Source organism: Mustela erminea, chromosome 16, assembly GCF_009829155.1.
Source record: "Mustela erminea isolate mMusErm1 chromosome 16, mMusErm1.Pri, whole genome shotgun sequence".
Taxonomy (NCBI): Eukaryota; Metazoa; Chordata; class Mammalia; order Carnivora; family Mustelidae; genus Mustela; species Mustela erminea.
The window spans coordinates 4,321,694-4,334,841 of NC_045629.1; the positions used below are offsets into that span (position 1 = coordinate 4,321,694).

General features: G+C 33.4%; 1 pseudogene; it reads left to right on the top strand.

The window, feature by feature from the left end:
- Positions 1–9,377: 9,377 nt before the first annotated feature.
- On the top strand, positions 9,378–9,886 carry LOC116575501 (annotated as a pseudogene).
- The last annotated feature ends 3,262 nt before the right edge of the window (positions 9,887–13,148 follow it).

A 13,148-nucleotide genomic window follows, 5' to 3' on the forward strand; every position in this document is an offset into this window, starting at 1 on the left:
AGTGAAAACATACACACACATAAATGAGTAATTAACACATGCTGGATTTAACTTGGAACACTTCGGATGTATTAACTCATTTAATCATCACAACTTCTAAGATAAGCAAAATAATAAAATCTGTATTATATCTAATTTACAAGTGAAAAAAATTGGCACAGAAAGTTTATATTAATCTACTTTATCAATTTTCCACAAAGTAGTTATTTAATCCTTTAATCTCCTATTGATGAACATTTGTGATTTCTTTAAGTATTTGCTATTTTAAAAAATGCTGCAGGGACATTCCTGTGCAGACATCCTTGTGTATGAATGGACTATGCAGGTGGCTGTGAACTTGCCCTAAAGTGATAGATGGCTGTGGGAACTCATTTTGGTTTCGTTGGTATTTCCTAATTCACTTTGTTTAATGCTACTGACCATCCACTTTCCTCTTCTTAAAAACATCTTTTCACAGTTTTCATGTGTTTTGTAATTTTTTTCTTCCAGTAATCAACCTTTAATTTAATTGGAATGTTTTAAGATTTTGAACAACTGCTGCTTGTTTTATATATGTGAAACAAAGGTTTCCTTCTCTGTGGCTTATTTATAACTTTATTTTTGTTTGTTCAGTGCTTTTATGTAGTAAAATTTATCAGTAACTACTTTTATGGTTTATGTTTTTTGATTTTAAGAAATTGTTCTTTGTAGTATAGTTAAGAAGATAATCTCAAATATTTTCTTCTAAAATGTTATATATTTTTTAAGAAGATGGAACTGATTTTTATGACCTGCATGATATTAAAATAATTTGTCTTTATATGAAAATATAGCCAGTTCCCTTTCCATTAATTTTGAGCAGGCTATCATTTTTTATGGATAATTTGTGCTAGCTCTGCCACATATTAGTTTCCATATGTAGATTTCTGTGTGGCTCTATTGTTTTATTAATCCAGAGCACTACCAATTTGAAGGGTCTAATTAATATGACTACAATAGGTCTTGCTATCTGGTGGATCAAGTTGCCCATGTTGTTTGCATTTTATTTGCTTATTATTACCTACATTATATATTTATTTTCCTTTTAAAAATTAATATATAATATATTGTTTTAGGGGTACAGGTCTGTGATTCATCAGACTTACACAATTCTCACTGCTCACCGTAGCACATACTCTCCCCAATGTCCATCACCCAGCCACCCTACCCCTCCCACCCTCTTCCCCTCCAGCAACCCTCAGTCTGTTTCCTGAGATTAAGAGTCTCTTTTGATTGTCTCCCTCTCTGGTTTCATCTTGTTGCATTTTTTTCTTTCTTTTCCTTGATCCTCTGTCTTGTTTCTCAAATTCTGCATATTAGTGAGATCATATGATAATTGTCTTTCTCTGATTGACTTAGCATAATACCCTCTAGTTCCATCCACATCGCTGCAAATGGCAAGATTTCATTTTTTTTTCTTTTGATGGCTGCATGTTTGTATTCTTTATGACTGTCTACATAGCCTTTTCCTTCATATGTGGACTTTTTAGGATTAGCTTATTATTCACAGTGATAGTAATCACCACAGTTATCAAATTGCATTGGCTCCCTAAGCTTCAGTCTCCACAAGGTGAGGTGATAAAGGTCAGGGGTTGCCTGCACTTATCCTGGGGGTAGTTACAAGGAGGGAAATCCTGAGATTAAGAGATGTCAGTCTTTTATATAGGAGGCTGATGAGCCTGCCAAACCTCTCCTCCAGAGAGACACATTGTCTTTCTTAACCCAGAGTGAAAGAAAAGCTTCTCTATGGAGGGGAAGAAAACATATATTTATTATCTTTGAGTTTTTCTGTGGAGTCAATTTGAATTTAAGGTTTAAAATACAGTAAACATGAGTACTAATGCCACTAATTGACGGCTGTTTTGACTTTAGGCAACTGATTTTGTAACTCTTAAGGACAAGGACTACAAGACAACATAAATTTGTGTACAACCATGGCTCTGTCACATATTGGGCATAGAACAAGTTAAATGTCTTTGGCCTCAATTTTCTCACCTGTAAAATTAGAATGCTAAAATTTAACTGTAATGATAAAGGACAATGCCTAAAACACAGTAAGCACAATAATATTGGGGGGTTTTTGGTCACTTTATTGATTAATTGGTTTTTCATAAATGATTTACTAACTAGTTTTCTCCTTTTGCTAAAGGAGTTATATATACCTATAAACATTTTTTTTCCATTCTTTATTATGGTAAAATACACAAATACAAAGTTTACCATGTTAACCATTTGTAAGTGTACAGCTCAGTGGCATTAAATACATTCATGACATGTGGCCATCACCATCATCCATCTCAAGAGCTCTTTTCATCTTCTAAAGCCACAACTCTGTACAGAAGAGTAGCAGAACCTGACATCTTAAACATGCCATTCTAACATATTGATTACTTTTAGCTGTAGGTACTTGAAAAACAGCAAATGCAGGGAGGGTCTTTCTCTGAACTCCCTTTATCTCCCTTTATCTGAATCTGAAAGGCTCTCAGTTGTAGAAGTCCCTTCCCAGGAGTCCTCAACCAGGCAGAATGAGTGTCACCCCAGGAGAAGAGACTGAAAACCCACACCACACCCGGACAAAACTTATCACAAAGTAACTCCCATCTGTGTTTTTAAGCGCTCATTCATCTTCCCTTCCCCTCTCCCCATTTACTCTTCCTTCAGAGGACTACTGCCGCCTCCTTTTCCCTAGTAAAAGGATATTTAATCCTGAATTCTAAGCCACCTTAGAATTACTCACTTTTTCCGGGATATTTCCCATGTATCTGTAGGCTATACATGTTAATAAACTTCTGTTTTTCTTCTGTTAATCTATTTTTTATTGCAGGGGTCTTGGCTAACGACTCAGAAAGATAGAGGGAAATTTTTTTCCTCCCATATAATACTCATTAAACAATAAATCCCCATTCTGTCATTACTCTGAGCTTCTAGCAACCGCCATTTCACTTTTTATCTCTATGATTTTGACTATTCTAAGTACCTCATTTAAGTAGAATCATATGGTATTTGTCTTTTGTAACTCTATTTCACTTAGCATAATGTCACCAACATTTATGCATATTGTTAGCCTATGTCAGCATTTTTTAATAGTGAATAATATTCCATTGTATGTACATAACACATTTGCTTATCCATTTATCTGCTGATAGTTACTTGAGTTCCACATTTTAGCTATCATAAATACTGTTGTTTTGAATATAGATGTACAAATACCACTTCAAGATCCTGCTTTCAAATTTTGGGATACATAGCCAGAAGGGTAATTGCTGGATTTTATGATAATTTTATTTTTAATTTTCTGAAGAATAACCATACAGTTTTCCACAGCAACTCTCTCATTATATATTCCTACCAACAGTGTACAGGAGTTCCAATTACTCCACATTTTGTGGTACTTATTATCTCTGTTTCTTTTCCTTCTTTTTTTACTAGTAGCCAGACTACTGAGTGTAACGTGATATCATGTAGCTTTGATTTACATTCCCCTAATGATTAGTGATGAACATATTTTCTTGTGCTAGTAGGCCTTTTGTATATCTGCTTTGGAGAAATGTCTATTCAAGTCCTTTGTGAATATTAAAAGGAGGTTATTCTTTCATTATTGAATATTTGGTAATTCACTATCTATTCTGGATATTAATCCCTTATCAGATAGATGTTTTGTAAATATTTTCTCCCATTCTGTGGCTTTCTTTTTTATTCTCCTGATAGAGTTTTTTGATGCAAAAATTTTTTAACTTTTAAGAACCTGTCCATTTTTCTTTTGTTGACTGTGCTTTTGGTGTCATATTCAATAAATCACTGCCAAATTCAATGTCACAAAGATTTTGTCCTATGTTTACTTACAAGAGTTTTATATTTTTAGGTCCTACATTTAGGTCTTTGATCTATTTTGAGTTAATTTTTGTTTTGATTTTTGGTTAAGGGCCCATTTCATTCTTTTAAATGCAGATATCCAGTTTTCCCAGCAGCTTAAAAAAAAAAGAAAGAAAGAAAAAAAGAAAGAAAGAAAAGAGACTGTCTATTCCCATTGAATGAATTTGTCACTCTAATCAGAAATCATTTGAACATATATGTATGGATTTATTTCTGTGCTATCTGTCTATTACATTGGTTTATATGTTTTTACGTCAGTACTACACTGTTTTGATTACCATAGCTTCATAATAGGTTTAAAAATTAGGAAGTGTGGTTCATCCAGCTTTGTTTTTCTTTTTCAAATTTGTTTTAGTTGTCTGGGTTCCTTTGAGATTCCATATGAATTTTAGGATGGGATTTTCTATTTCTTCAAAAAAAATGTAATTGGGTTGTGATAAGGAATGTACTAGTGAAGTTAATTCCCAAGAACCTTAGTCTTTTTGATACTATCATGAACTGAGTTGCTTTCTTAATTTCCTCCTAGGATTGTTTATTGTTAGTGTATAGAAATGCAACTCATTTTTGTATGTTTATTTTGTGTCCTGCTACCTTATTAGTTTATTTATTAGTTCTAAATTTTTCTGTGGATCTTTAGGATTTTCTGCATATACAATGACATCATCAGCAAACAGAGATAATTTTACTTTCTAATTTGGGTTCTTTTTATTTCTTTTCTTGGATAATTGTTATGGATATAACTTTTAGTATTATACTGAATAAAGGGATCAAAGTGAGCATTCTTGCATTACTCAAAATCTTAGAGCAAAATCTTTCTGTTTTTCACAAGTATGTTTCCTGTGAGTTTTTCATGTATGGCTTTTATTATATCAAGGGGTTTTTCCTTCTATTCTTAGTTTGTTGAGTGTTTATGCTATGAAATAGAGTTAAAGTCAGTAAAATGCTTTTTCTGCATCCACTGAGAGAATCATTTGTGGTTTTTACTTTATTCTGTTAATATGACATTTACTAATGATTGCTTTTGTATTTGATTTTTTTAGAGATTTTATTTATTTATTAGAGAGAGAGAGAGAGTGTGTGTGCATGCTCAAGCAAGGGGAGTGGCAGGCAGAGAGAGAGAGAGAGAGGCAGGATCCCAGTTGAGCAAGGAGACTGACTTGTATTATTTTGGAACGTCCTCAAGATCAAAACCTTTTGCACAGCAAAGGGAACAGTCAACAAAACAAAGAGGCAACCCACAGAATTCGAGAAGATATTTACAAATGGCACTACAGACAAAGGGCTGATATCCAAGATCTATAAAGAACTCCTCAAACTCAACACATACAAAACAGATAATCATGTCTAAAAATGGACAGAAGACATGAACATCACTTCTCCAAAGAAGACATACAAATGGCTAACAGACACATGAAAAATGTTCATCATCATTACCCCTCAAAGAGATTCAAATAAAAACCACATTGAGATACCACCTTACACCAGTTAGAATGGCTAAATCAACAATAATGTAAACAACAAATTTTGGGGAGGGTGTGGAGAAGAGGGAACCATCTTATATTGTTGGTGAGAATGCAAGTTGGTGCAGCCACTTTGGAAAACAGTGTGGAGATTCCTCAAAAAATTAAAAACAGACTTTCCCCATGACCCTGCAATTACACTACTGGGTATTTACCCCAAAGATACAGATGTAGTGAAAAAAAGGGCCACCTGTACCTAGAAGAATGACCACAGTCACCCAACTGTGGAAAGAACAAAGATGCCTTTCAATGGATGAATGGATCAAGAAGATATGGTCCATATAGACAATGGAGCATTATGCCTCCATCAGAAAGGATGAATACCCAGCTTTTGTATCAATATGGATGGGACTGGAAGAGTATGCTGAGTGAAATAAATCAAGCAAAGAGAGTCAATTATTATATGGTCTCACTTACTTGTGGAACATAAGGAATAACATGGAGGACATTGGGAGATGGAAAGGAGAAGTGAGTTGGGAGAAATTAGAGGAAGAGACAAACTATGAGAGACTGTGGACTCTGAGAAACAAACTGAGGGTTTTTGGAGGGGGGAGCTTGGTGGAGGGTATTAAGGAGGGCACGTATTGCATGGAGCACTGGGTGTGGTGCATAAACGAATTCTGGAACACTGAAAAGAAATAAAATAAAATGAAAAAAAATCTATTGTTTATGTATTAGTATAGCCTACCATACTTTCTGATAGTTATTATTTATATAGAATGTTATTTTCCATCCTTTCATTTTCAACCTATTTGTGTCTTTGGATCTAGGGTGTGGATTTTGTAAACTGAATATAGTTGAATCATATTTCTTTTTGAATCAATTCTGCCAATCTTTGTTATTTGATTGGAAAGTTTAATTCATTTGCATTGAAGTAATTCTTGATCAAAGAAGGGGATTTTTTCATTCTGTTACTTATTTCCTACATATCTTACATATGCTTTTTCCCCTCTCATTTTCTTTATTACTGTCTTCTTTTGTGTTTAATTTTTGGCAAACATTTAAATTCTTTTGTCCTTTTTTTGTATGTATGTTCTATTACTATTTTCTTTGTGGTTAGGCTGAGGATTACAATTAGCATCCTAAAATTATAGTGTTCTAATTTGAATTTATAGGTTCAACCTCAATAATATACAAAACTCTGCTCCTTCATAGCCCCATCCTCATGTTTTCAGTTATTGATATCATGAGATAGTATCTTCATACATTATGTGCCCCAAACAGAAACCTATAACTATTTTAATTGAATTTATACAAATTTGAGTTATGTATAAAGTTAAATTATATATAAAACAAGTTAAATTATATATATAAGTTAAATTATATATAAAACAAATGTGGAGTTATAAAGCAAAGTTAAAATAAAACTAGATTTTAGAGTAAAAACAAAAGTGGAGTTACAAACCACTAATGTAATAGTACTTGCTCTTATAGATGCTTATGTATTTACCTTTATTGAGATTTTTATTTCTTTATAAGCTTCAAGTTACTGCCCAGGTTCCTAACATTTCACTCTGCCTGAGTCTCTTGAGCATTTCTTGCTGAACAGGACCAGAGAAAATCAACTGCCTCAGCTTTTGTGTATGTAAAAATGCTGTAATTTTCCCCTTGCTCTTAAAAAGCAGTTTTGCTAGTCATTTGTTAGGATTCTTGGTCACCAGTTTCGTGGTTTTGTTTTGTTTTGTTGCTTTGTTTGTTTTTGAGAACTTAAATATATTAGCTCACTGCTTTTTGGGCTTCAGTTTCTGATGAAATATTCAGATAACGTGCATGTAATGAGTTGTTTCTTCCATACTGCTTTCAAGATTCTCTCTCTCTCTCTATTTTTTTTTTTTTTTTGAAGATTTTATTTGACACAGAGAGAGAGAGCACAAGTAGGCAGAGCAGCAGGCAGAGGGAAAAGGAGAAGCAGACCCTCCACTGAGCAGGGAGCCTGATGTAGGGCTGGATCCCAGAAACCTGGTATTACAAACTGAGGAGAAGGCAGCAGCTTAACTGAGCCACTCAGTCACCCCTCAAGATTCTCTTTTTATCTTTGGCTTTTGAAAATATAATTATAGTGTGTTTCAGTGTGCATCTCTTTAAGTTCATCTTACTTTAGATTCATTGAGATGCTTAGATGTTTATAATCATGTCTTTGATAAAATTTGGGAAGTTTTCAGAAATTATTTCTTTAAATATTCTCTCTGCCCTTTAGTCTCTGCCCTCTTCTTCTTCTGGGACTCCCACAGTGCCTATGTTCTGTTTATGGTCAAATGTGTCTCTTAGGCTCTTTGTTTTTTGTCAATCTTTTTTTTTTTTTCTTTTTGCTCTTCAGGTTTGATAACCTCCCCTGTTCTATCTTTAAGTTTACTGATTCTTCTGTTGCTAAAATCTTCCTTTGAGACCCTCTAGTTAATTTTTCATTTTAGTTCTTTTATATATCAACTCAGAATTACTTTTTAGTTTCTTTTTAGGTCTTCTATCTCTTTTTTGATATATTCATTTTGCTCATACATTGTCTTCTTAACTTTCTCCATGTCCTCCTTTTGTTTATTGACCATCTTTGAGACAATTGTTTTGAAGACTCTGTCTAGAAAATCTGGCAACAAGCCTTTTCAGGGACAGTTTTGTTGATTTATTTATTTATTTATTTCCCTCTGAACAGCTCATACTTTCCTGTATCTTTGTATGCCCTATAAATTTTTGTAGAAAACTGGGCATTTGTATCTAATAATGTGATAACTCTGAAAACCAGGTTTTCCCTCTTCCCCACAGTTTTCTTCTGCTATTTATTTTTGAGGTTTTTAGTTTGTTTGTTTTTTATTGTTATAGGCTGTCTCTGTGCAAAGGATCAGCTTGTGATATAAACTTCAATTCTTTTCAGTTCTTTTTGGAACCTGTTATCTTTATCTAAGCATGTATCATGACTTTAAAATTTTTCACACAGGGTGCCTGGGTGGCTCAGTGGGTTAAGCCTCTGCCTTCAGCTCAGGTCATGATCTCAGGGTCCTGGGATCGAGCCCTGCATCAGGCTCTCTGCTGGGCGGGGAGCATGCTTCCCCCTCCTTCTCTGCCTGCCTCTCTGCCTGCTTATGATCTCTGTCTGACAAGTAAATAAACAAAATCATTAAAATAAATAAATAATTAATAAAATAAAATAAGATAGAATTTTCCTCACTTACATAGTAGCTTTTGAATGTCTTTCATTTCTGGCTTCCAAGAGTGGTTAAGAGAAAAAGAATGGAGGGGAAAAAAAAAAAAAAAAGACACTGCCCTTTAAATTTTCTGGAGTTCATTTCAGCTGTAGGGGAAAGGGTTTGCTATAGTGGGAAAAGTGCAGAAATATTGGCCCTCAGCTCTTTGTCTACATTTCTGAGATTAGAAGCAACAAGAAAACAGCAAAGGACAGATTTCTAATATGTGGAGAACAGTGACCAACAATTTTGACCACCTTGGCTCCCACAAGCTTCGTGTAAGTTGCTTTTGCAATGCATGCAAGGTGCCCTGTGGGAGGGTGGGTTATGGGTAGCTCTTATTATGCTAAGACCTGAAATTGACTGAAATTACTGAAAAAATTTGTCATCCAAATTTTCCCAAGAAGGTGCAGGCCTTCTAGAGATTCCAAAGGTCCAAAATACATTCTGCCAGTGCACCTGTTATGTAGGTGGGGAGATCAATATCTGGTACTTCCTACCTACCATTATCACAGAATCCTTTCTTAAGGGTGTTTTTATTTATTTATTTATTTATTTATTTTAAAAAATAACAGATATCAGTCCATATACCCAGTGGTCCAATGAATCTGTCTCATGCTTCAACACTGTTTGGATAGAAGAAACCCAGGGAAGCACTTTCTATCAGTCTCCAACCACCTTTTAGCCTTTTTTTTTAGTTGCAATCTTTAGAGCCATCTTCTCAGCCACCCTCTGCTTCAGGACCAGCCAGCAATCTATTTTGAGTTTAGGTCTGTATTACAGATCACCCATGAACTCCCAGATTCATCAGAATTATACTACTGAGGTGAAGGCCACAGTCAACTGCCTGGTCAACATGTATCTGCTGGCCTCTTATACCTATGTCTCTCTGGGCTTCTATTTCCACCATGTGATGATGTGGCTCTGGAGGGCATGGGCCATTTCTTCCATGAGTTGGTAGAGGAGAAGCACTAGTTTGCTTAATGTCTCTAGAATATGCAAAACCTGCATGGGCCCTTTCCCAGGACATGCAGAAGCTGTATTTGGGCAAATATCTGGCATCTGTGGAAGCTTCTCTTCTAGAGAAGAATCTGAGCCTGCTCCTTTTGGATCTGCATGCCCTAGATTCTGCCCCAGGGACCAAAAGCACTGAGACTTTCTGAAGATTTACTTCCTGGTTGAGGAGGTGAAATTTCTCAAGAAGATGGGAACCACCTAACTAACCTCCTTAAGCTGACTGGCCCCTAGATAGGGCCTGGTGAGTATCTCTTCAAAAGGCTCAACCTCAAGCATGGCTAGGAGCCAATAAAGGCCAGTGGCCTTTGAGGGACCCCTCTGGCATCCCCTGGGTGCAAGGGCTTGTGCCTGAACCTCTCCCTATAGCCACTAGGCTGCCTTTTTTTTTTTTCTAAACTAGGCAGCTTTTTAACCAGCCTGCAGACCCCTCTTCCAAGCCATGGGTCAAATGGAAACAGTAAAACTTCTGCAACAAAAAAGCCAAAACAAACAAATAAACAAACAAAAACGGTAACATATGTGAACATCATTCAGATATTATTGTGTTATTTAGTCAATAAATATTTATTGAGCATGCATGATATACTAGTACTGAGGGTAAAAGCAGACATAAACTCTGCACTCACAGAGTTTACACTGCATGTTGAATTTTAGCTGCACCAATTTTTATGCCTACATCCTGAATGCAGGTGATCCTGAATAAAATAAATTATATTGAATGTGACAGAGAAGTGCAATAAAAAGCTAGAAGTTACTGTTGTGGACTATTTTTCCCTCACACAAAGCAAAATTATGAACATGTACTTAAAATTTTTATATTCTACATTTACATTTTACGTTCACTGCTGTTTCTATAGTCATTTATAAAGTTATATAAAGTACAATTTTAAAGTTTCCCATACAATTTAACTTTGCAATGTAAATGAAATATGTTATTTAAATTTGAGTTTAAAAATAAATGAATTCTTTCAAAATCATCTCTGTAACAAAAAGATCTGTTTGGAGGTATCATGGATAATTCTAACATAAGATCTAGAAAAGGTTTTGACATAAACTGTCAGTATTACATACTTCAAACATATATCAAATTTTTTAAGTATTCCGTTCTGTTACCAAAGACTGAGGCTTTGAAGAAAATTTAATTCATGTATGAAGGTGACTGAATCCAGCATAAACATGCCAACCAATGATAGAAATGAGTGTATTGAATTAATTTTATGAGGTTTGCAATAAACTTAACAGCTATATCCAGTCATATTACTTATTTTTATTTTGCTATAAACTAAATAGAATATTTTCATGAATTTTTATTGTTTCTATTATATATGTCATATATTATGTATATTATGTATATTATGTATATGTCAATACACATATATTATTTCATATGTATATTCTATACATTTATCATTTCATTACTTTGAATATATATATGTATACACATATACATATAATATCTATATACACAGAAATCTAACGCCTAACTTTCTAGCACATAAATACTGACATACAGATTTTCTAGGGGCAAACAATAAATATTACCAATAAAACAAGTGGTATTTTAAGAATTATGTAAATTTATATTAGTTAAGCAACTCTTAGCTTATTCCACATACTTGAACATTTTTAAATACTATGAAGGTTTTTTAACAACAGATTTATTGGGGTAGAATTTAAAAACTATAAAATTCACCCTGCTAAAATGCACAATACCATGATATTTAATACACTCATGAAGTTTTATAGCTATCAGAACTGTCAAATTTCAGAATATTTCCATCCTCACAGAAAGAAACTCTAGGCCCAATAATAGTTACTACTAATTCATCATTTCCCCAGTCTGTGACAACTGGTAACCAATTTTCTATATCTGTTGATTTGTCTATTTTAAACATTTTATATAAAAGTAATCTGACAAATAAAATCAAATGCCTTTTTTGAATAAGAATAATGTTGCCAAGGTTCATACATGTTGTGGCATTCATCAGTGCTTCATTCCTTTTTATTGTCAAATAATCTATTGTATAATATTTTGCTTATATATTTATCATTTGATTGACATTTGAATTGTTTTTACTTTTTGGTCTTCTTTAATTCCTTGAAGCAATGTTTTGTAGTTTGCTTTATAAAAATCTTACAACTCTTTTGTTTATTCCTAAATATTTATTATTCTGATGTTGTAACTAGAATTGTTTTCTTGATTTCATTTTAGATATTTTAATTACTATTCCATAAAAATAAAAGCAATTTTTATATTGGACTTATATACTATAACTTTTCTGAGCTGTTTTTGTTTGGTTGGGTTTATTTGAAGTTGTTTATTAGTTCTAACAGTTTGAGGATTTTTTTGGTGGGGTGGGTTCTTAGGAATTTTTATAAATAGATCATGGCATCTCTAAGGGTATCTTTACTTTTTCCTTTCCAACTGTATGATTTTTGTTTTTTCCTTATCCATTTGCTCTGGCAGAATCACTCACTAAAATGTTGAACAAAGTGGAAAGAACAAACATCCCTGTCTTTTTCCTAATTTTAGATGAAATTTTTTTTTAGAATTAAGTATGCTGTTAGCTGTAGGTACATTTAGATATATATTACCCAGTGCAGAGAGCTCCCTTCTACTTTTAGTTTGTTTAGTTTTATTTTGAAAGGATATTTTGATTTAGTCAAGTACTTTTTCTGTATTTAATTGATACTATTTTCATTTTATTGGTTCTTTATTCTACTGACCTGGTATATTTAATTGATTAGTTTTCTTATGTGAAACCAACCTTGCCTTCTAGTTAGTAATTTTCTTTTTCTTTCTTATTTTTTGGCCAGTCTAGCTATGTTGACTGTTCCAAAGAACGAAGTTTTGGTTTCATTGATTTTTTGCAGTTTTTCTTTTTTCTATTTTATTACTTTCTGCCCTAATCTTTATTTCTTTTCTCCCTAGACCCATTATTTAAGTTTACATTGTTTTGTTAAGTATGCTTAATTTCCAAATAATGATATGTTTACCCAATTTTCTTACAGTATTGATTTCTAATTTCATTCTATGGGTTCAGAAATCATATTTTCTTTATTTAATTCCTTTTGAAATTTTGTTTAATCTCTTTTGTTTCTCTTATTACATGTATGTCATGTTCTTACTAGTTATAGGGGGATTAAATTAATATCTTAACTTATACAAATCCAGCTTCAATTAATATTAAATTAATTTCAATAGTATACAGAATTTTGGTCTGGTATTGACCGTTTCCTTCTCCTCTCTTTTGTTCTACTATTATCAGTTGTTACATCTTGATAGGTTAAAAGTTCAGCATAGTTTTACAATTATTTTTATGCAGGTATCATTAAGTCAGTTAGTAAAAGAAAAAAGTTACAAACAAAAATGCATATATAATATTACTTATATTCGTTTGTGTATTACCTCAGCAGTGTTCTTGTAACAAGGTACCTCAACACCCTCCCTTATCTTACATACTTCCTAGTTGGTATAACAGACAAGGCTTAGTGTGGAGCTGGGATTTTGATCATCACTGGGTAGTAATAAAACTTCTCCCCT